This window comes from Hyperolius riggenbachi, chromosome 11 (assembly GCF_040937935.1).
Source record: "Hyperolius riggenbachi isolate aHypRig1 chromosome 11, aHypRig1.pri, whole genome shotgun sequence".
Lineage (NCBI taxonomy): Eukaryota > Metazoa > Chordata > Amphibia > Anura > Hyperoliidae > Hyperolius > Hyperolius riggenbachi.
Window position 1 is genome coordinate 98,202,801 of NC_090656.1, and position 19,654 is coordinate 98,222,454.

Sequence of the window (19,654 nt, forward strand, 5' to 3'; positions counted from 1 at the left end):
CCGAACCCCGGCTCGCTCCTAGACTCTGTTTCTGCCTCCTGATTCTGTACCCCGATATATCTGATACCCCGTTGCCGAACCCTGCCTGCACTTTGACTCTGCCTTTTGTCTGCTGATCTTGTACCTTATCTGTCTGTGTGTTTACGACTTGGCTTGCCCGACCTCGAGAACCGACCTCACGATTGGAGGCGGTTCCTTGTCCTGTGAGTGGCACTTGCGCCTGAGTGTCACTTTCGGACTTTCCTTCCCACTGTCAGTCTGACTCCTCCCGTCTTGGAGAGCTCAGACCTGTGGAAGGAATCTGTGCAGTTTTCCTTGCTGCACTGAGGCTTGTCCTCTGTATTACTGTTGCACCAATCACAACACTCTACTCAGGTGACCAGAGGTTAGCTAGTATTTTGGATTATCGGTGATACTGCAGATCACATATAATCCGATATACGTCTGTATTTCCCGTGATACTGCAGATCACCGGTAATCAGACCTCTCTGCGCCCACCGATCGTTACAGAACGCCAGACCACATAAACGATGGAATCACGCACTGATCCTCTGACTGTGCTTGCCACTTCGGTGGATAACATTCATCAAGCACTAGGCCAGCACAAAGCCTTAATTGATGCCTTATCAGGCTCTGTGAAAACCCTACAGACGTCAGTTGATTCAGTGCGATCCCCTCCTAGTGATGACATACGTATGCCTGTACCTGATAAGTTTTCCGGCCACAAGTCTGACTTCCGGAATTTCAGGAGTAGAGTGCTGTCATATTTCGAGTTGAGACCCCGATCCTCGGGGACTGAGGCTCAACGGGTCATCTTCATTAAAACCCTGCTGACTGGCGACTCCCAGTCCTGGGCATATAACCTGCCCTCTACCGATACAGCTCTAACCTCGGTAGAGGAATTCTTTAAGGCTATGGCCGTAATTTACGACGACCCTGACCTTGCTGCATCCTCTGAGCGGAAGCTCAAACTTTTGCGGCAAGGCAGAGGTTCGGTTGAGGATTATGCGGCAGAATTCCGTAGGTGGTCAGTCACTACTAGGTTTGACAACTTTGCCTTAATGGATTACTTCTTGTCTGGGTTGTCGGAGGAGGTCTCCGACTTAATGTTAACCGTGCCTGAGCCCAAGACGGTTGATGAGGCCATATCATCGGCCATTCGAGTGGATCGCAGGTTGCGCCACCAGAGGCAGGCTAGGGGCAGTCACCGTGTCAGGGTGACATCGTACGCGGCACCATCCGCTACACCCCTAGTGACACCTTCTCCGCCTGTCTCACCCTCCCCGGCCTTACCGCCGCCCGAACCAATGCAGATTGGTCGGTCAAGGCTGACCCAGGTGGAACGAAGGCGGAGAATGACAGAACAGCTGTGCCTGTATTGTGCAGCAGCAGGGCATAGAGTGCGAAACTGCCCTAACAAGTCGGGAAACGAGTTTGCCTAGGAGTAGTGGGGGGTGACACCCTGGGCACGCAAATTGCACCCCTTAAAGAGAAGAAATTACTTCTCCCTTGTACGGTTACATGGGAGGATAAATCTGTATCCACTGAAGCCTTTATTGATTCTGGCTCAGCGGCTAATTTTATGAACTTCGAATTTGCTCAGGAGTTGGGCCTCCCACTCACTCCTGTGAGACCCCCCATTCAGGTTACGGCAGTGGACGATTCCCCTCTGCAACGGAATCGTCCCCTGTCACAGACTCCGATGGTGAGACTTACCATAGGGGTTCTGCATGGGGAAGAATTACAATTTTTTGTGCTGCACATGTCAACCTCCACTATTATCTTGGGCATACCGTGGTTGCAAGTCCATTCACCGCACATCGACTGGGCCACGGGTCAGTTAACTTCCTGGTCTCCCCATTGTTTTCGTCAGTGTTTGGGGAAGCTAACATTGGGGCAAACCAGAATTCAGGTGGAGGGGGTACCAGACCAGTATGCTGAATATTCGGATGTTTTTTGCCCTAAAGCTGCCGATAAATTGCCTCCACATCGCCCTTTCGACTGTCCCATTGATCTCCGTTCTGGTTGTGTACCCCCCCGGGGTCGTTTGTACAATTTGTCGGGGCCCGAAAAATTGGCGATGCAGGAGTACATTAGGGAGAATCTGGCCAAAGGTTTTATTCGGCCGTCCCGGTCGCCTGCTGGGGCAGGCTTCTTCTTTGTAAAAAAAAAAGACGGAGGTCTGCGGCCTTGCATTGACTACCGCGGTCTCAACAAGATTACAGTAAAGAATCGCTATCCGCTACCCTTGATAGACGATCTTTTTACACAAATCACTGGCGCCCAGATCTTTTCTAAGCTGGATTTGCGGGGTGCGTACAACCTGGTACGCATAAGAAAGGGCGATGAATGGAAGACGGCCTTTAATACACCAGACGGGCATTATGAGTATCTGGTAATGCCCTTCGGGTTATGTAATGCCCCGGCCGTCTTCCAGGAACTCATCAACGAGGTCTTCAGAGAGGTGTTGGGAAGATTTGTTCTAGTTTATCTAGACGATATTCTTATCTTCTCCAACAGTCTCTCTGAACATAGAACCCATGTGAGGTTCGTTTTGAACAGACTAAGGCAGAATCTATTGTATGCAAAATTAGAAAAATGTATCTTCGAGGTAACATCTGTCGCTTTCCTGGGATACATAATATCTACTACAGGCCTGTCCATGGATCCGGCCAAGGTCTCCGCTGTGTTGGAATGGCCTCAGCCGGTAGGCTTGAAATCGCTTCAGCGGTTTCTTGGCTTTGCCAACTACTATAGGAGGTTCATAAAGGGGTACTCTACGGTGATTTCTCCACTTACCAGCCTCACTAAGAAGGGTGCAGATACTACTCACTGGTCTCCCGAGGCGTTACAGGCTTTTGCCACCCTGAAGGGCTTATTTTGTTCTGCACCCATCCTCAGACATGTGGATACGTCTTTTCCTTTTATTGTTGAGGTGGATGCCTCAGAGGTCGGGGTGGGGGCTGTGCTGTCTCAGCGATCTGGCTTGCAGGGTAGAATGCACCCGTGTGCCTACTTCTCCCGTAGATTCTCCCCTGCGGAAAAAAACTACGATATTGGCAACAGAGAGCTTTTAGCCATTAAGTTAGCCTTCGAGGAATGGCGACACTGGTTAGAGGGAGCGGAGCATACGGTCACGGTTTACACTGACCATAAAAATCTAGAATACATCGAGGGAGCTAAGAGGTTGAGCCCTCGCCAGGCTCGTTGGTCATTATTTTTTTCTCGATTCTCTTTCATTATTACGTATACACCGGGTAGCAAGAACACTATGGCGGATGCCTTGTCCAGGTGCTTTGAGTCAGAGACAGCACAGCCCTCCATTCCAGAGACTATTATTCCCCAGAGGTTGGTACTGGCCGCAACAGAGACTTGGGAGGATTGGAAGGGAACTTTAATTCCCTTCCAACAAGACATTCCAGAAGGAAAGCCCGCAGGGGTGCTGTTCATTCCGCTACCGTTCCGTCTCCAGGTTCTAGAGATGTTCCATACGCATAAAAATGCTGGGCATCCTGGAGCATCTAGAACACAGGATCTGGTAGCTAGATGTGCTTGGTGGCCTTCCTTGGCAGCTGATTGCAAGGAATTCGTGAGGGAATGTGCGGTTTGTGCCAAGAGTAAACCCTCCCGGCTGGCACCTGTGGGTACCTTGCAGCCTTTACCCACCCCGAGTGAGCCATGGACCCATTTGTCCATGGATTTTGTAGGTGAACTTCCCAAGTCAGAAGGCATGTCGGTCATTTGGGTGGTAGTCGACCGCTTCAGTAAAATGGCCCATTTCGTGCCCTTGAAAGGACTCCCCTCGGCCCAGGAATTGGCTGACCTGTTTATCACACATGTGTTCCGGCTGCACGGTATTCCGGAAAACATAGTGTCGGATCGGGGAGTCCAGTTCATTTCTAAATTCTGGAGGGCATTCTGCCAACAAATGGGCATGAAGTTGTCATTTTCATCGGGCTACCACCCACAGACCAATGGGCAAACGGAGAGAATCAACCAGTCTTTGGAGCAATTCTTGAGGTGCTATGTTGCGGAAACACAGAACGACTGGGTCAAATTTCTGCCTTTCGCGGAGTTCGCACAAAACAATTTAAAAAGCTCCTCCACCGGATTCTCTCCGTTCCAGGTGGTGTCTGGAAGATTGCCCAAGTTCTCACCATTGCCAGTGGTCTCCTCTCCGTTTCCAGCTTTGGAGGCCTGGCAGAGATCTTTCAAAGATATTTGGTGCACAGTGAGAGATAATTTACGAAAAGCTTTTGTTAATCAAAAGGGTCAAGCTGATAAGAGACGTTCAGTAGAGTGGAACTTCAAACCTGGAGACTTGGTTTGGGTGTCTACACGTCATTTGGCTCTGAAACAACCCTCTGACAAACTCGGTCCCAGGTTCGTGGGTCCATTCCCTGTGACTAGGAAGATCAACGATGTCACATATACCGTTGATCTTCCCACCAGCATGCGGGGAGTGAGGTCTTTCCATGTATCACTTCTCAAACCCGCAGTCCAGCTGGGTCCCACTCCTCCTCCTCCTGTCTTAGTCAATGCCCAACCCGAATACGAGGTGGAGAAGATAATTGATTCACGTACTGTACAGAACTCGGTGCAATATCTCGTACATTGGAAGGGGTACGGCATTGAGGAGAGGCAATGGGTGCCTGGGAACCGCATGCATGCGGACGAGTTGGTGAGAGAGTTCCATGCTGCACATCCAGGGAAACCTGGAAGGAGCTGTCCGGAGTCCACTCCTCGGGGGGGGGGGGGTACTGTGAGAAAGCGCGGAGGAGCCGCCGCCATGAGCCGGCGGCGGGCGGCTCCTTCCGCACTCAGCCTTGTCTCGCACGGAGAGGCAGCCGCCTCCTCGCATCATGAGGCGGCTGCCTCCGTGCATGAGGCCGCAGAACGCGGCGAAACCGCCGCGTTGGGTGCGGCGAGTAGCCCGCCGGTCCCCGCTGCGGAGTCACCGCTGAGCGGGGCTGCGCTGGCTGGGACTCGTAGTCCCTCAGTATTCAGAGTGACGCGCGCGCGCGCACTCAAGGGAGATTTATGACAGGTAGAGGGGAGTCAGCTGACCAGGCTGGTCAGCTGACCCGGATTCTGCACCTCATTGGCTCATCACTGAGGGAGGTGCTGGGGGAACATTTGAGTATATATACTGCCGGCTGTTCACTTCTCTGGTGTCTGGCGTTGCGTTCACATATGTGGGAGCACCCAGATCCGTAGTTAGATCCGTTAGTGTGCCGGGACCAGCTGGAGCTGTAATCCTACACTAAGCTAGATTCTGTTGATAGCTAAAGTACTAGTTTGATTGTGATTATCTGTTATGACTTTTGCCTGCCTCGACTATCCTCCTGAACTCTGATCCTGTACCTCGTTATTTCTGATACGCTGTTGCCGAACCCCGGCTCGCTCCTAGACTCTGTTTCTGCCTCCTGATTCTGTACCCCGATATATCTGATACCCCGTTGCCGAACCCTGCCTGCACTTTGACTCTGCCTTTTGTCTGCTGATCTTGTACCTTATCTGTCTGTGTGTTTACGACTTGGCTTGCCCGACCTCGAGAACCGACCTCACGATTGGAGGCGGTTCCTTGTCCTGTGAGTGGCACTTGCGCCTGAGTGTCACTTTCGGACTTTCCTTCCCACTGTCAGTCTGACTCCTCCCGTCTTGGAGAGCTCAGACCTGTGGAAGGAATCTGTGCAGTTTTCCTTGCTGCACTGAGGCTTGTCCTCTGTATTACTGTTGCACCAATCACAACACTCTACTCAGGTGACCAGAGGTTAGCTAGTATTTTGGATTATCGGTGATACTGCAGATCACATATAATCCGATATACGTCTGTATTTCCCGTGATACTGCAGATCACCGGTAATCAGACCTCTCTGCGCCCACCGATCGTTACACTATCCCTAGTATAGTGGAGGGGAGGACTGACTCCAATAGGAGATTGTGGCGCACAGAGCCGGTGCAGATCTGACAGCCACAAACAATGCTTTCGTTATAACGTCTCAGCGCAAAGTAGCGCTGAGTGCATAAACCAGAACTGAGGAGATCAGGACAGGTAAACAGAATGAACACTTGCTTAACTAGCCACTACTTAGTGACAGCAAGCGTCCACAATAACACAGACTGGAATGAGGCAGCCAATGCGTTGCGGCGATGGCGTGCCTCACAAAGACAGGACAGGATAGTCAGGAAATAGCAGGATCAAGATAGGTGAACGTAACACAGACAAATATACAATAAGTATGTTTTCCTAGCGTATTACAATTACAGCTATCAATGAAACTATTTGTAACGTCTGACTAACATATGTATATATCGGCAATGAACCGATATATGACATAAGCAGGAACGCTGACTAGGACTGGAGTAATACAGGAACCAGGACTCAGAAGGATTCGCTATCTCTTCGCAGAGATGAACGCAATCCACAAACGGTAACAGAACAGGATTCAGAAGGATTCGTTATCTCTTCGCAGAGATGAACGCAATCCACAAACAGTAACAGAACAGGATTCAGAAGGATTCGTTATCTCTTCGCAGAGATGAACGCAATCCACAAACGGTAACAGGACAGGATTCAGAAGGATTCGTTATCTCCTCGCAGAGATGAACGCAATCCACAAACGGTAACAGAACAGGATTCAGAAGGATTCGTTATCTCTTCGCAGAGATGAACGCAATCCACAAACAGAACCAGGAGCAGGGTAACTACCTCAGCACGGGTGGTCACGGTACGCGCAACCTACCAAAACGTGCTGGAAAACTGACTAACTGAACACAGGAAATAAACAGTTCATGTACGTATATATCAGCGACACTGATGTATCAACGTAACACGAATACAAGGAAAATAATAAACGTGCTGGTATGCATATATATTGGCAATGAACCAATATATGATGCAAAGACCAGCAAAGTATCTTTAGAACAAGAAACACGATCGGGGGCTGAAGCGACAGCAAGACTAGCTTAAACTGAAGCTATGAAAACCCAAGGAAACCCTGCAGGAAGCAGATCTTTATACTGAGGTCATCCAATGGGAGCAGACATGCAGATTCCCACACAGGTGAATGATAATCAGTCACAAGCTGACAGCAGGGAAAGACAGACAAAGCTATGCAGCTTGCATGGAAAGACATCAGAACTGCCTGAGCTGCAGCACTACTACTTCCAGCAACACCTGCTGCAGCAGCGATCATTACAGCCTTCCTTTTGAATCTCAAGAGATTATTTGTGTGTTTCTTTCCCCCTGTTCTCATGCACTGAAGTTTCAGGCTGCTTGTTTCTTCCTGCAAACAGCTTTGCCCTTGTCTGTAATTCTTCAGTATGTGAAAGCCCAGCCAGCTCAGAGGACGATTTATCCAGCTTGTAAAAGATAAGAGAGAAGAGAGAAGCTGCTCTAATCCTAAATAACACACAGGCAGTGTGCAGAGAGGGGCCTGAAAGGGGGAGTTCATAGCAGAACCACAACACTGAAGAACTTGGCAGCCTTCCAGACACAGGCTGACAAGTCTGACAAGAGAGAGATAAGTTCATTTATTACAGAGATGGTGATAGTAGAACGTGCTGCAGTAAGCCAGAACACATTAGAATAGCTTTTTGAACTTGTAGGATGATAAAAAACAGGATGCAATTTTTGTTACGGAGTCTCTTTAAAGTGCCTGTCTAGTAAGCAGGAGATCCTGAGTTCAACTCTCAGCAGTGCCTTTGCTCATCTTATTATTACCAAGTCATTGCCTGCTGTTTACATCCCAGATTTTCGGGATCACGTCTTTGAGCTTCACCCATATTTGCTCACAGGAAACTTGCATTCCCTATGCCCACTGTTTCCACCACATCTGAACAAAGACATTTTCTTATCAGTTTGGTTTGATGTACTACCTTCCATCTCTGACAATAGGTAAAGGTCACTAACAAGTCTTTTGGGATGCTATGCTTAACATGGATGGGAGCTTAACCCGCACTTGCCTAGCCAAGACTTCTTCAAGTAAAATTGCTCCTTCTACAAGAAGAAACATTGTATAAAACTTAATTGCTAAGCCACAGCACCTACATGAAATATAATAGTGGCTGGCTTCTGTGGCACAAAACTCATCGGTTATGCCACAGCTTTCATTATCATATTTTGGAAGTTGCACAACATTCTTTTCAACTATTTTGTCCTAAAAGTTTTCCATTCCCTTTTAGGTTGACTATGTGTATGCTCTTAGGAAGGGAAAAGTAGGCCTGACAAACTCTTGAAAAAAAAATGTTAAACTGAGAATGCTAATGCAAAGAAAAAAGAGTGCTGTGCCACAATAACCAATAACTGTATTGCAGCATATGGGTGCTGTGGCTTAGTTGGTTAAAGCGCCTGTCTAGTAAATGCGAGATCCTGAGCTCAACTCTCAGCAGTGCCTTTGCTCACCTTATTATCACCAAGTCATTGCCTGCTGTTTACATCCCAGATTTTCGGGATCACGTCTTTGAGCGTCACCCATATTTGCTCACAGGAAACTTGCATCCCCTATGTCCACTGTTTCCACCACATCTGAACAAAGACATTTTCTTATCAGTTTGGTTTGATGTACTACCTTCCATCTCCGACAATAGGTAAAGGTCACTAACAAGTCTTTTGGGATACTATGCTCAACATGGATGGGAGCTTAACCCGCACTTGCCTAGCCAAGACTTCTTCAAGTAAAATTGCTGCTTCTACAAGAAGAAACATTGTTGAAAACTTAATTACTAAGCCACAGCACCTACATGAAATATAATAGTGACTGGCTTCTGTGGCACAAAACTCATCGGTTTTGCCACAGCTTTCATTATCATAATTTGAAAGTTGCACAACATTCTTTTCAACAATTTTGTCCTAAAAGTTTTCCATTCCCTTTTAGGTGGACTATTTGTATACTCTTAGGCAGGGAAAAGTAGGCCTGAAAAACTATTGAAAAAAAAATGTTAAAAAACTGAGAATGCAAATGCAAAGAAAAAAGAGTGCTGTGCCACAATAACCAATAACTGCTAATCAGCGTATGGGTGCTGTGGCGTAGTTGGTTAAAGCACCTGTCTCGTAAACAGGAGATCCTGACTTCAACTCTCAGCCGTGCCTTTGCTCATCTTATTATCACCAAGTCATTGCCTGCTGTTTACATCCCAGATTTTCGGGATCACGTCTTTGAGCTTCACCCATATTTGCTCACAGGAAACTTGCATCCCCTATGCCCACTGTTTCCACCACATCTGAACAAAGACATTTTCTTATCAGTTTGGTTTGACGTACTACCTTCCATCTCTGACAATAGGTAAAGGTCACTAACAAGTCTTTTGGGATGCTATACTCAACATGGATGGGAGCTTAACCCGCACTTGCCTAGCCAAGACTTCTTCAAGTAAAATTTCTGCTTCTACAAGAAGAAACATTGTATAAAACTTAATTACTAAGCCACAGCACCTACATGAAATATAATAGTGACTGGCTTCTGTGGCACAAAACTCATCGGTTTTGCCACAGCTTTCATTATCATAATTTGGAAGTTGCACAACATTCTTTTCAACAATTTTGTCCTAAAAGTTTTCCATTCCCTTTTAGGTGGACTATGTGTATACTCTTAGGCAGGGAAAAGTAGGCCTGAAAAACTATTGAAAAAAAAATGTTAAAAAATTGAGAATGCAAATGCAAAGAAAAAAGAGTGCTGTGCCACAATAATCAATAACTGCTAATCATCGTATGGGTGCTGTGGCTTAGTTGGTTAAAGCGCCTGTCTCGTAAACAGGAGATCCTGAGTTCAACTCTCAGCAGTGCCTTTGCTCATCTTATTATCACCAAGTCATTGCCTGCTGTTTACATCCCAGATTTTCGGGATCACATCTTTGAGCTTCACCCATATTTGCTCACAGGAATCTTGCATTCGCTATGCCCACTGTTTCCACCACATCTGAACTAAGACATTTTCTTATCAGTTTGGTTTGACGTACTACCTTCCATCTCTGACAATAGGTAAAGGTCACTAACAAGTCTTTTGGGATGCTATACTCAACATGGATGGGAGCTTAACCCGCACTTGCCTAGCCAAGACTTCTTCAAGTAAAATTTCTGCTTCTACAAGAAGAAACATTGTATGAAACTTAATTACTAAGCCACAGCACCTACATGAAATATAATAGTGACTGGCTTCTGTGGCACAAAACTCATCGGTTTTGCCACAGCTTTCATTATCATATTTTGGAAGTTGCACAACATTCTTTTCAACAATTTTGTCCTAAAAGTTTTCCATTCCCTTTTAGGTGGACTATGTGTATACTCTTAGGCAGGGAAAAGTAGGCCTGAAAAACTATTGAAAAAAAAATGTTACAAAACTGAGAATGCAAATGCAAAGAAAAAAGAGTGATGTGAAACAATAACCAATAACTGCTAAGCAGCATATGGGTGCTGTGGCTTAGTTAGTTAAAGCACCTGTCTCGTAAACAGGAGATCCTGAGTTCAACTCTCAGCAGTGCCTTTGCTCATCTTATTATCACCAAGTCATTGCCTGCTGTTTACATCCCAGATTTTCGGGATCACGTCTTTGAGCTTCACCCATATTTGCTCACAGGAAACTTGCATCCCCTATGCCCACTGTTTCCACCACATCTGAACAAAGACATTTTCTTATCAGTTTGGTTTGACATACTACCTTCCATCTCTGACAATAGGTAAAGGTCACTAACAAGTCTTTTGGGATGCTATACTCAACATGGATGGGAGCTTAACCCGCACTTGCCTAGCCAAGACTTCTTCAAGTAAAATTTCTGCTTCTACAAGAAGAAACATTGTATAAAACTTAATTACTAAGCCACAGCACCTACATGAAATATAATAGTGACTGGCTTCTGTGGCACAAAACTCATCGGTTTTGCCACAGCTTTCATTATCATATTTTGGAAGTTGCACAACATTCTTTTCAACAATTTTGTCCTAAAAGTTTTCCATTCCCTTTTAGGTGGACTATGTGTATACTCTTAGGCAGGGAAAAGTAGGCCTGAAAAAACTATTGAAAAAAAAATGTTACAAAACTGAGAATGCAAATGCAAAGAAAAAAGAGTGCTGTGCCACAATAACCAATAACTGCTAATCAGCGTATGGGTGCTGTGGCTTAGTTGGTTAAAGCGCCTGTCTCGTAAACAGGAGATCCTGAGTTCAACTCTCTGCAGTGCCTTAGCTCATCTTATTATCACCAAGTCATTGCCTGCTGTTTACATCCCAGATTTTCGGGATCACGTCTTTGAGCTTCACCCATATTTGCTCACAGGAAACTTGCATCCCCTATGCCCACTGTTTCCACCACATCTGAACAAAGACATTTTCTTATCAGTTTGGTTTGACATACTACCTTCCATCTCTGACAATAGGTAAAGGTCACTAACAAGTCTTTTGGGATGCTATACTCAACATGGATGGGAGCTTAACCCGCACTTGCCTAGCCAAGACTTCTTCAAGTAAAATTTCTGCTTCTACAATAAGAAACATTGTATAAAACTTAATTACTAAGCCACAGCACCTACATGAAATATAATAGTGACTGGCTTCTGTGGCACAAAACTCATCGGTTTTGCCACAGCTTTCATTATCATATTTTGGAAGTTGCACAACATTCTTTTCAACAATTTTGTCCTAAAAGTTTTCCATTCCCTTTTAGGTGGACTATGTGTATACTCTTAGGCAGGGAAAAGTAGGCCTGAAAAACTATTGAAAAAAAAAATGTTAAAAAACTGAGAATGCAAATGCAAAGAAAAAAGAGTGCTGTGCCACAATGACCAATAACTGCTAATCAGCATATGGGTGCTGTGGCTTAGTTGGTTAAAGTGCCTGTCTCGTAAACAGGAGATCCTGAGTTCAACTCTCAGCAGTGCCTTTGCTCATCTTATTATCACCAAGTCATTGCCTGCTGTTTACATCCCAGATTTTCGGGATCACATCTTTGAGCTTCACCCATATTTGCTCACAGGAAACTTGCATTCGCTATGCCCACTGTTTCCACCACATCTGAACAAAGACATTTTCTTATCAGTTTGGTTTGATGTACTACCTTCCATCTCTGACAATAGGTAAAGGTCACTAACAAGTCTTTTGGGATGCTATACTCAACATGGATGGGAGCTTAACCCGCACTTGCCTAGCCAAGACTTCTTCAAGTAAAATTTCTGCTTCTACAAGAAGAAACATTGTATAAAACTTAATTACTAAGCCGCAGCACCTACATGAAATGTAATAGTGACTGGCTTCTGTGGCACAAAACTCATCGGTTTTGCCACAGCTTTCATTATCATATTTTGGAAGTTGCACAACATTCTTTTCAACAATTTTGTCCTAAAAGTTTTCCATTCCCTTTTAGGTGGACTATGTGTATACTCTTAGGCAGGGAAAAGTAGGCCTGAAAAACTATTGAAAAAAAAAATGTTAAAAAACTGAGAATGCAAATGCAAAGAAAAAAGAGTGCTGTGCCACAATAACCAATAACTGCTAATCAGCGTATGGGTGCTGTGGCTTAGTTGGTTAAATCGCCTGTCTCGTAAACAGGAGATCCTGAGTTCAACTCTCAGCAGTGCCTTTGCTCATCTTATTATCACCAAGTCATTGCCTGCTGTTTACATCCCAGATTTTCGGGATCACATCTTTGAGCTTCACCCATATTTGCTCACAGGAAACTTGCATTCGCTATGCCCACTGTTTCCACCACATCTGAACAAAGACATTTTCTTATCAGTTTGGTTTGATGTACTACCTTCCATCTCTGACAATAGGTAAAGGTCACTAACAAGTCTTTTGGGATGCTATACTCAACATGGATGGGAGCTTAACCCGCACTTGCCTAGCCAAGACTTCTTCAAGTAAAATTTCTGCTTCTACAAGAAGAAACATTGTATAAAACTTAATTACTAAGCCACAGCACCTACATGAAATATAATAGTGACTGGCTTCTGTGGCACAAAACTCATCGGTTTTGCCACAGCTTTCATTATCATAATTTGGAAGTTGCACAACATTCTTTTCAACAATTTTGTCCTAAAAGTTTTCCATTCCCTTTTAGGTGGACTATGTGTATACTCTTAGGCAGGGAAAAGTAGGCCTGAAAAACTATTGAAAAAAAAATGTTAAAAAACTGAGAATGCAAATGCAAAGAAAAAAGAGTGCTGTGTCACAATAACCAATAACTGCTAATCAGCGTATGGGTGCTGTGGCTTAGTTGGTTAAAGCGCCTGTCTCGTAAACAGGAGATCCTGAGTTCAACTCTCAGCAGTGCCTTTGCTCATCTTATTATCACCAAGTCATTGCCTGCTGTTTACATCCCAGATTTTCGGGATCACATCTTTGAGCTTCACCCATATTTGCTCACAGGAAACTTGCATTCGCTATGCCCACTGTTTCCACCACATCTGAACAAAGACATTTTCTTATCAGTTTGGTTTGATGTACTACCTTCCATCTCTGACAATAGGTAAAGGTCACTAACAAGTCTTTTGGGATGCTATACTCAACATGGATGGGAGCTTAACCCGCACTTGCCTAGCCAAGACTTCTTCAAGTAAAATTTCTGCTTCTACAATAAGAAACATTGTATAAAACTTAATTACTAAGCCACAGCACCTACATGAAATATAATAGTGACTGGCTTCTGTGGCACAAAACTCATCGGTTTTGCCACAGCTTTCATTATCATATTTTGGAAGTTGCACAACATTCTTTTCAACAATTTTGTCCTAAAAGTTTTCCATTCCCTTTTAGGTGGACTATGTGTATACTCTTAGGCAGGGAAAAGTAGGCCTGAAAAACTATTGAAAAAAAAAATGTTAAAAAACTGAGAATGCAAATGCAAAGAAAAAAGAGTGCTGTGCCACAATAACCAATAACTGCTAATCAGCATATGGGTGCTGTGGCTTAGTTGGTTAAAGCGCCTGTCTCGTAAACAGGAGATCCTGAGTTCAACTCTCAGCAGTGCCTTTGCTCATCTTATTATCACCAAGTCATTGCCTGCTGTTTACATCCCAGATTTTCGGGATCACATCTTTGAGCTTCACCCATATTTGCTCACAGGAAACTTGCATTCGCTATGCCCACTGTTTCCACCACATCTGAACAAAGACATTTTCTTATCAGTTTGGTTTGACGTACTACCTTCCATCTCTGACAATAGGTAAAGGTCACTAACAAGTCTTTTGGGATGCTATACTCAACATGGATGGGAGCTTAACCCGCACTTGCCTAGCCAAGACTTCTTCAAGTAAAATTTCTGCTTCTACAAGAAGAAACATTGTATAAAACTTAATTACTAAGCCACAGCACCTACATGAAATATAATAGTGACTGGCTTCTGTGGCACAAAACTCATCGGTTTTGCCACAGCTTTCATTATCATAATTTGGAAGTTGCACAACATTCTTTTCAACAATTTTGTCCTAAAAGTTTTCCATTCCCTTTTAGGTGGACTATGTGTATACTCTTAGGCAGGGAAAAGTAGGCCTGAAAAACTATTGAAAAAAAAATGTTAAAAAACTGAGAATGCAAATGCAAAGAAAAAAGAGTGCTGTGTCACAATAACCAATGACTGCTAATCAGCGTATGGGTGCTGTGGCTTAGTTGGTTAAAGCACCTGTCTTGTAAACAGGAGATCCTGAGTTCAACCCTCAGCAGTGCCTTTGCTCATCTTATTATCACCAAGTCATTGCCTGCTGTTTACATCCCAGATTTTCGGGATCACATCTTTGAGCTTCACCCATATTTGCTCACAGGAAACTTGCATTCGCTATGCCCACTGTTTCCACCACATCTGAACTAAACATTTTCTTATCAGTTTGGTTTGACGTACTACCTTCCATCTCTGACAATAGGTAAAGGTCACTAACAAGTCTTTTGGGATGCTATACTCAACATGGATGGGAGCTTAACCCGCACTTGCCTAGCCAAGACTTCTTCAAGTAAAATTTCTGCTTCTACAATAAGAAACATTGTATAAAACTTAATTACTAAGCCACAGCACCTACATGAAATATAATAGTGACTGGCTTCTGTGGCACAAAACTCATCGGTTTTGCCACAGCTTTCATTATCATATTTTGGAAGTTGCACAACATTCTTTTCAACAATTTTGTCCTAAAAGTTTTCCATTCCCTTTTAGGTGGACTATGTGTATACTCTTAGGCAGGGAAAAGTAGGCCTGAAAAACTATTGAAAAAAAAAATGTTAAAAAACTGAGAATGCAAATGCAAAGAAAAAAGAGTGCTGTGCCACAATAACCAATAACTGCTAATCAGCATATGGGTGCTGTGGCTTAGTTGGTTAAAGCGCCTGTCTCGTAAACAGGAGATCCTGAGTTCAACTCTCAGCAGTGCCTTTTCTCATCTTATTATCACCAAGTCATTGCCTGCTGTTTACATCCCAGATTTTCGGGATCACATCTTTGAGCTTCACCCATATTTGCTCACAGGAAACTTGCATTCGCTATGCCCACTGTTTCCACCACATCTGAACAAAGACATTTTCTTATCAGTTTGGTTTGACGTACTACCTTCCATCTCTGACAATAGGTAAAGGTCACTAACAAGTCTTTTGGGATGCTATACTCAACATGGATGGGAGCTTAACCCGCACTTGCCTAGCCAAGACTTCTTCAAGTAAAATTTCTGCTTCTACAAGAAGAAACATTGTATAAAACTTAATTACTAAGCCACAGCACCTACATGAAATATAATAGTGACTGGCTTCTGTGGCACAAAACTCATCGGTTTTGCCACAGCTTTCATTATCATAATTTGGAAGTTGCACAACATTCTTTTCAACAATTTTGTCCTAAAAGTTTTCCATTCCCTTTTAGGTGGACTATGTGTATACTCTTAGGCAGGGAAAAGTAGGCCTGAAAAACTATTGAAAAAAAAATGTTAAAAAACTGAGAATGCAAATGCAAAGAAAAAAGAGTGCTGTGTCACAATAACCAATAACTGCTAATCAGCGTATGGGTGCTGTGGCTTAGTTGGTTAAAGCACCTGTCTCGTAAACAGGAGATCCTGAGTTCAACCCTCAGCAGTGCCTTTGCTCATCTTATTATCACCAAGTCATTGCCTGCTGTTTACATCCCAGATTTTCGGGATCACATCTTTGAGCTTCACCCATATTTGCTCACAGGAAACTTGCATTCGCTATGCCCACTGTTTCCACCACATCTGAACTAAACATTTTCTTATCAGTTTGGTTTGACGTACTACCTTCCATCTCTGACAATAGGTAAAGGTCACTAACAAGTCTTTTGGGATGCTATACTCAACATGGATGGGAGCTTAACCCGCACTTGCCTAGCCAAGACTTCTTCAAGTAAAATTTCTGCTTCTACAATAAGAAACATTGTATAAAACTTAATTACTAAGCCACAGCACCTACATGAAATATAATAGTGACTGGCTTCTGTGGCACAAAACTCATCGGTTTTGCCACAGCTTTCATTATCATATTTTGGAAGTTGCACAACATTCTTTTCAACAATTTTGTCCTAAAAGTTTTCCATTCCCTTTTAGGTGGACTATGTGTATACTATTAGGCAGGGAAAAGTAGGCCTGAAAAACTATTGAAAAAAAAAATGTTAAAAAACTGAGAATGCAAATGCAAAGAAAAAAGAGTGCTGTGCCACAATAACCAATAACTGCTAATCAGCGTATGGGTGCTGTGGCTTAGTTGGTTAAAGCGCCTGTCTCGTAAACAGGAGATCCTGAGTTCAACTCTCAGCAGTGCCTTTGCTCATCTTATTATCACCGAGTCATTGCCTGCTGTTTACATCCCAGATTTTCGGGATCACATCTTTGAGCTTCACCCATATTTGCTCACAGGAAACTTGCATTCGCTATGCCCACTGTTTCCACCACATCTGAACAAAGACATTTTCTTATCAGTTTGGTTTGACGTACTACCTTCCATCTCTGACAATAGGTAAAGGTCACTAACAAGTCTTTTGGGATGCTATACTCAACATGGATGGGAGCTTAACCCGCACTTGCCTAGCCAAGACTTCTTCAAGTAAAATTTCTGCTTCTACAAGAAGAAACATTGTATAAAACTTAATTACTAAGCCACAGCACCTACATGAAATATAATAGTGACTGGCTTCTGTGGCACAAAACTCATCGGTTTTGCCACAGCTTTCATTATCATAATTTGGAAGTTGCACAACATTCTTTTCAACAATTTTGTCCTAAAAGTTTTCCATTCCCTTTTAGGTGGACTATGTGTATACTCTTAGGCAGGGAAAAGTAGGCCTGAAAAACTATTGAAAAAAAAATGTTACAAAACTGAGAATGCAAATGCAAAGAAAAAAGAGTGCTGTGAAACAATAACCAATAACTGCTAAGCAGCATATGGGTGCTGTGGCTTAGTTAGTTAAAGCGCCTGTCTCGTAAACAGGAGATCCTGAGTTCAACTCTCAGCAGTGCCTTTGCTCATCTTATTATCACCAAGTCATTGCCTGCTGTTTACATCCCAGATTTTCGGGATCACGTCTTTGAGCTTCACCCATATTTGCTCACAGGAAACTTGCATCCCCTATGCCCACTGTTTCCACCACATCTGAACAAAGACATTTTCTTATCAGTTTGGTTTGACATACTACCTTCCATCTCTGACAATAGGTAAAGGTCACTAACAAGTCTTTTGGGATGCTATACTCAACATGGATGGGAGCTTAACCCGCACTTGCCTAGCCAAGACTTCTTCAAGTAAAATTTCTGCTTCTACAAGAAGAAACATTGTATAAAACTTAATTACTAAGCCACAGCACCTACATGAAATATAATAGTGACTGGCTTCTGTGGCACAAAACTCATCGGTTTTGCCACAGCTTTCATTATCATAATTTGGAAGTTGCACAACATTCTTTTCAACAATTTTGTCCTAAAAGTTTTCCATTCCCTTTTAGGTGGACTATGTGTATACTCTTAGGCAGGGAAAAGTAGGCCTGAAAAACTATTGAAAAAAAAAATGTTAAAAAACTGAGAATGCAAATGCAAAGAAAAAAGAGTGCTGTGTCACAATAACCAATAATTGCTAATCAGCGTATGGGTGCTGTGGCTTAGTTGGTTAAAGCACCTGTCTCGCAAACAGGAGATCCTGAGTTCAACTCTCAGCAGTGCCTTTGCTCATCTTATTATCACCAAGTCATTGCCTGCTGTTTACATCCCAGATTTTCGGGATCACATCTTTGAGCTTCACCCATATTTGCTCACAGGAAACTTGCATTCGCTATGCCCACTGTTTCCACCACATCTGAACTAAGACATTTTCTTATCAGTTTGGTTTGACGTACTACCTTCCATCTCTGACAATAGGTAAAGGTCACTAACAAGTCTTTTGGGATGCTATACTCAACATGGATGGGAGCTTAACCCGCACTTGCCTAGCCAAGACTTCTTCAAGTAAAATTTCTGCTTCTACAAGAAGAAACATTGTATAAAACTTAATTACTAAGCCACAGCACCTACATGAAATATAATAGTGACTGGCTTCTGTGGCACAAAACTCATCGGTTTTGCCACAGCTTTCATTATCATATTTTGGAAGTTGCACAACATTCTTTTCAACAATTTTGTCCTAAAAGTTTTCCATTCCCTTTTAGGTGGACTCTGTGTATTTTCTTAGGCAGGGAAAAGTAGGCCTGAAAAACTATTGAAAAAAAAATGTTACAAAACTGAGAATGCAAATGCAAAGAAAAAAGAGTGCTGTGCCACAATAACCAATAACTGCTAAGCAGTGTATGGGTGTTGTGGCTTAGTTGGTTAAAGCGCCTGTCTCGTAAACAGGAGATCCTGAGTTCAACTCTCAGCAGTGCCTTTGCTCATCTTATTATCACCAAGTCATTGCCTGCTGTTTACATCCCAGAGTTTCGGAATCACGTCTTTGAGCTTCACCCATATTTGCTCACAGGAAACTTGCATCCCCTATGCCCACTGTTTCCACCACATCTTAACAAAGACATTTTCTTATCAGTTTGGTTTGACGTACTACCTTCCATCTCTGACAATAGGTAAAGGTCACTAACAAGTCTTTTGGGATGCTATACTCAACATGGATGGGAGCTTAACCCGCACTTGCCTAGCCAAGACTTCTTCAAGTAAAATTTCTGCTTCTACAAGAAGAAACATTGTATAAAACGTAATTACTAAGCCACAGCACCTACATGAAATATAATAGTGACTGGCTTCTGTGGCACAAAGCTCATCGGTTTTGCCACAGCTTTCATTATCATATTTTGGAAGTTGCACAACATTCTTTTCAACAATTTTGTCCTAAAAGTTTTCCATTCCCTTTTAGGTGGACTATGTGTATACTCTTAGGCAGGGAAAAGTAGGCCTGAAAAAACTATTGAAAAAAAAATGTTACAAAACTGAGAATGCAAATGCAAAGAAAAAAGAGTGCTGTGCCACAATAACCAATAACTGCTAATCAGCGTATGGGTGCTGTGGCTTAGTTGGTTAAAGCGCCTGTCTCGTAAACAGGAGATCCTGAGTTCAACTCTCTGCAGTGCCTTAGCTCATCTTATTATCACCAAGTCATTGCCTGCTGTTTACATCCCAGATTTTCGGGATCACGTCTTTGAGCTTCACCCATATTTGCTCACAGGAAACTTGCATCCCCTATGCCCACTGTTTCCACCAC

At 43.5% G+C, this 19,654-nt stretch overlaps 14 non-coding genes across 14 annotated transcripts; all 14 read left to right on the plus strand.

The window, feature by feature from the left end:
* Positions 1 to 9,715: 9,715 nt before the first annotated feature.
* On the plus strand, positions 9,716 to 9,789 carry TRNAT-CGU (transfer RNA threonine (anticodon CGU)). The gene has a single exon. It is a non-coding gene; the product is annotated as a tRNA-Thr (tRNA).
* A 621-nt stretch (positions 9,790 to 10,410) lies between these two features.
* TRNAT-CGU (transfer RNA threonine (anticodon CGU)) lies at positions 10,411 to 10,484 on the plus strand. Its single transcript has one exon. It is a non-coding gene; the product is annotated as a tRNA-Thr (tRNA).
* A 622-nt stretch (positions 10,485 to 11,106) lies between these two features.
* Positions 11,107 to 11,180, plus strand: TRNAT-CGU (transfer RNA threonine (anticodon CGU)). The gene has a single exon. It is a non-coding gene; the product is annotated as a tRNA-Thr (tRNA).
* A 622-nt stretch (positions 11,181 to 11,802) lies between these two features.
* On the plus strand, positions 11,803 to 11,876 carry TRNAT-CGU (transfer RNA threonine (anticodon CGU)). The gene has a single exon. It is a non-coding gene; the product is annotated as a tRNA-Thr (tRNA).
* A 622-nt stretch (positions 11,877 to 12,498) lies between these two features.
* Positions 12,499 to 12,572, plus strand: TRNAT-CGU (transfer RNA threonine (anticodon CGU)). The gene has a single exon. It is a non-coding gene; the product is annotated as a tRNA-Thr (tRNA).
* Positions 12,573 to 13,193: 621 nt separating this feature from the next.
* TRNAT-CGU (transfer RNA threonine (anticodon CGU)) lies at positions 13,194 to 13,267 on the plus strand. Its single transcript has one exon. It is a non-coding gene; the product is annotated as a tRNA-Thr (tRNA).
* Positions 13,268 to 13,889: 622 nt separating this feature from the next.
* On the plus strand, positions 13,890 to 13,963 carry TRNAT-CGU (transfer RNA threonine (anticodon CGU)). The gene has a single exon. It is a non-coding gene; the product is annotated as a tRNA-Thr (tRNA).
* A 1,316-nt stretch (positions 13,964 to 15,279) lies between these two features.
* On the plus strand, positions 15,280 to 15,353 carry TRNAT-CGU (transfer RNA threonine (anticodon CGU)). Its single transcript has one exon. It is a non-coding gene; the product is annotated as a tRNA-Thr (tRNA).
* Positions 15,354 to 15,974: 621 nt separating this feature from the next.
* TRNAT-CGU (transfer RNA threonine (anticodon CGU)) lies at positions 15,975 to 16,048 on the plus strand. Its single transcript has one exon. It is a non-coding gene; the product is annotated as a tRNA-Thr (tRNA).
* A 621-nt stretch (positions 16,049 to 16,669) lies between these two features.
* On the plus strand, positions 16,670 to 16,743 carry TRNAT-CGU (transfer RNA threonine (anticodon CGU)). Its single transcript has one exon. It is a non-coding gene; the product is annotated as a tRNA-Thr (tRNA).
* A 621-nt stretch (positions 16,744 to 17,364) lies between these two features.
* On the plus strand, positions 17,365 to 17,438 carry TRNAT-CGU (transfer RNA threonine (anticodon CGU)). Its single transcript has one exon. It is a non-coding gene; the product is annotated as a tRNA-Thr (tRNA).
* Positions 17,439 to 18,060: 622 nt separating this feature from the next.
* TRNAA-CGC (transfer RNA alanine (anticodon CGC)) lies at positions 18,061 to 18,134 on the plus strand. Its single transcript has one exon. It is a non-coding gene; the product is annotated as a tRNA-Ala (tRNA).
* A 621-nt stretch (positions 18,135 to 18,755) lies between these two features.
* Positions 18,756 to 18,829, plus strand: TRNAT-CGU (transfer RNA threonine (anticodon CGU)). Its single transcript has one exon. It is a non-coding gene; the product is annotated as a tRNA-Thr (tRNA).
* A 622-nt stretch (positions 18,830 to 19,451) lies between these two features.
* On the plus strand, positions 19,452 to 19,525 carry TRNAT-CGU (transfer RNA threonine (anticodon CGU)). The gene has a single exon. It is a non-coding gene; the product is annotated as a tRNA-Thr (tRNA).
* The last annotated feature ends 129 nt before the right edge of the window (positions 19,526 to 19,654 follow it).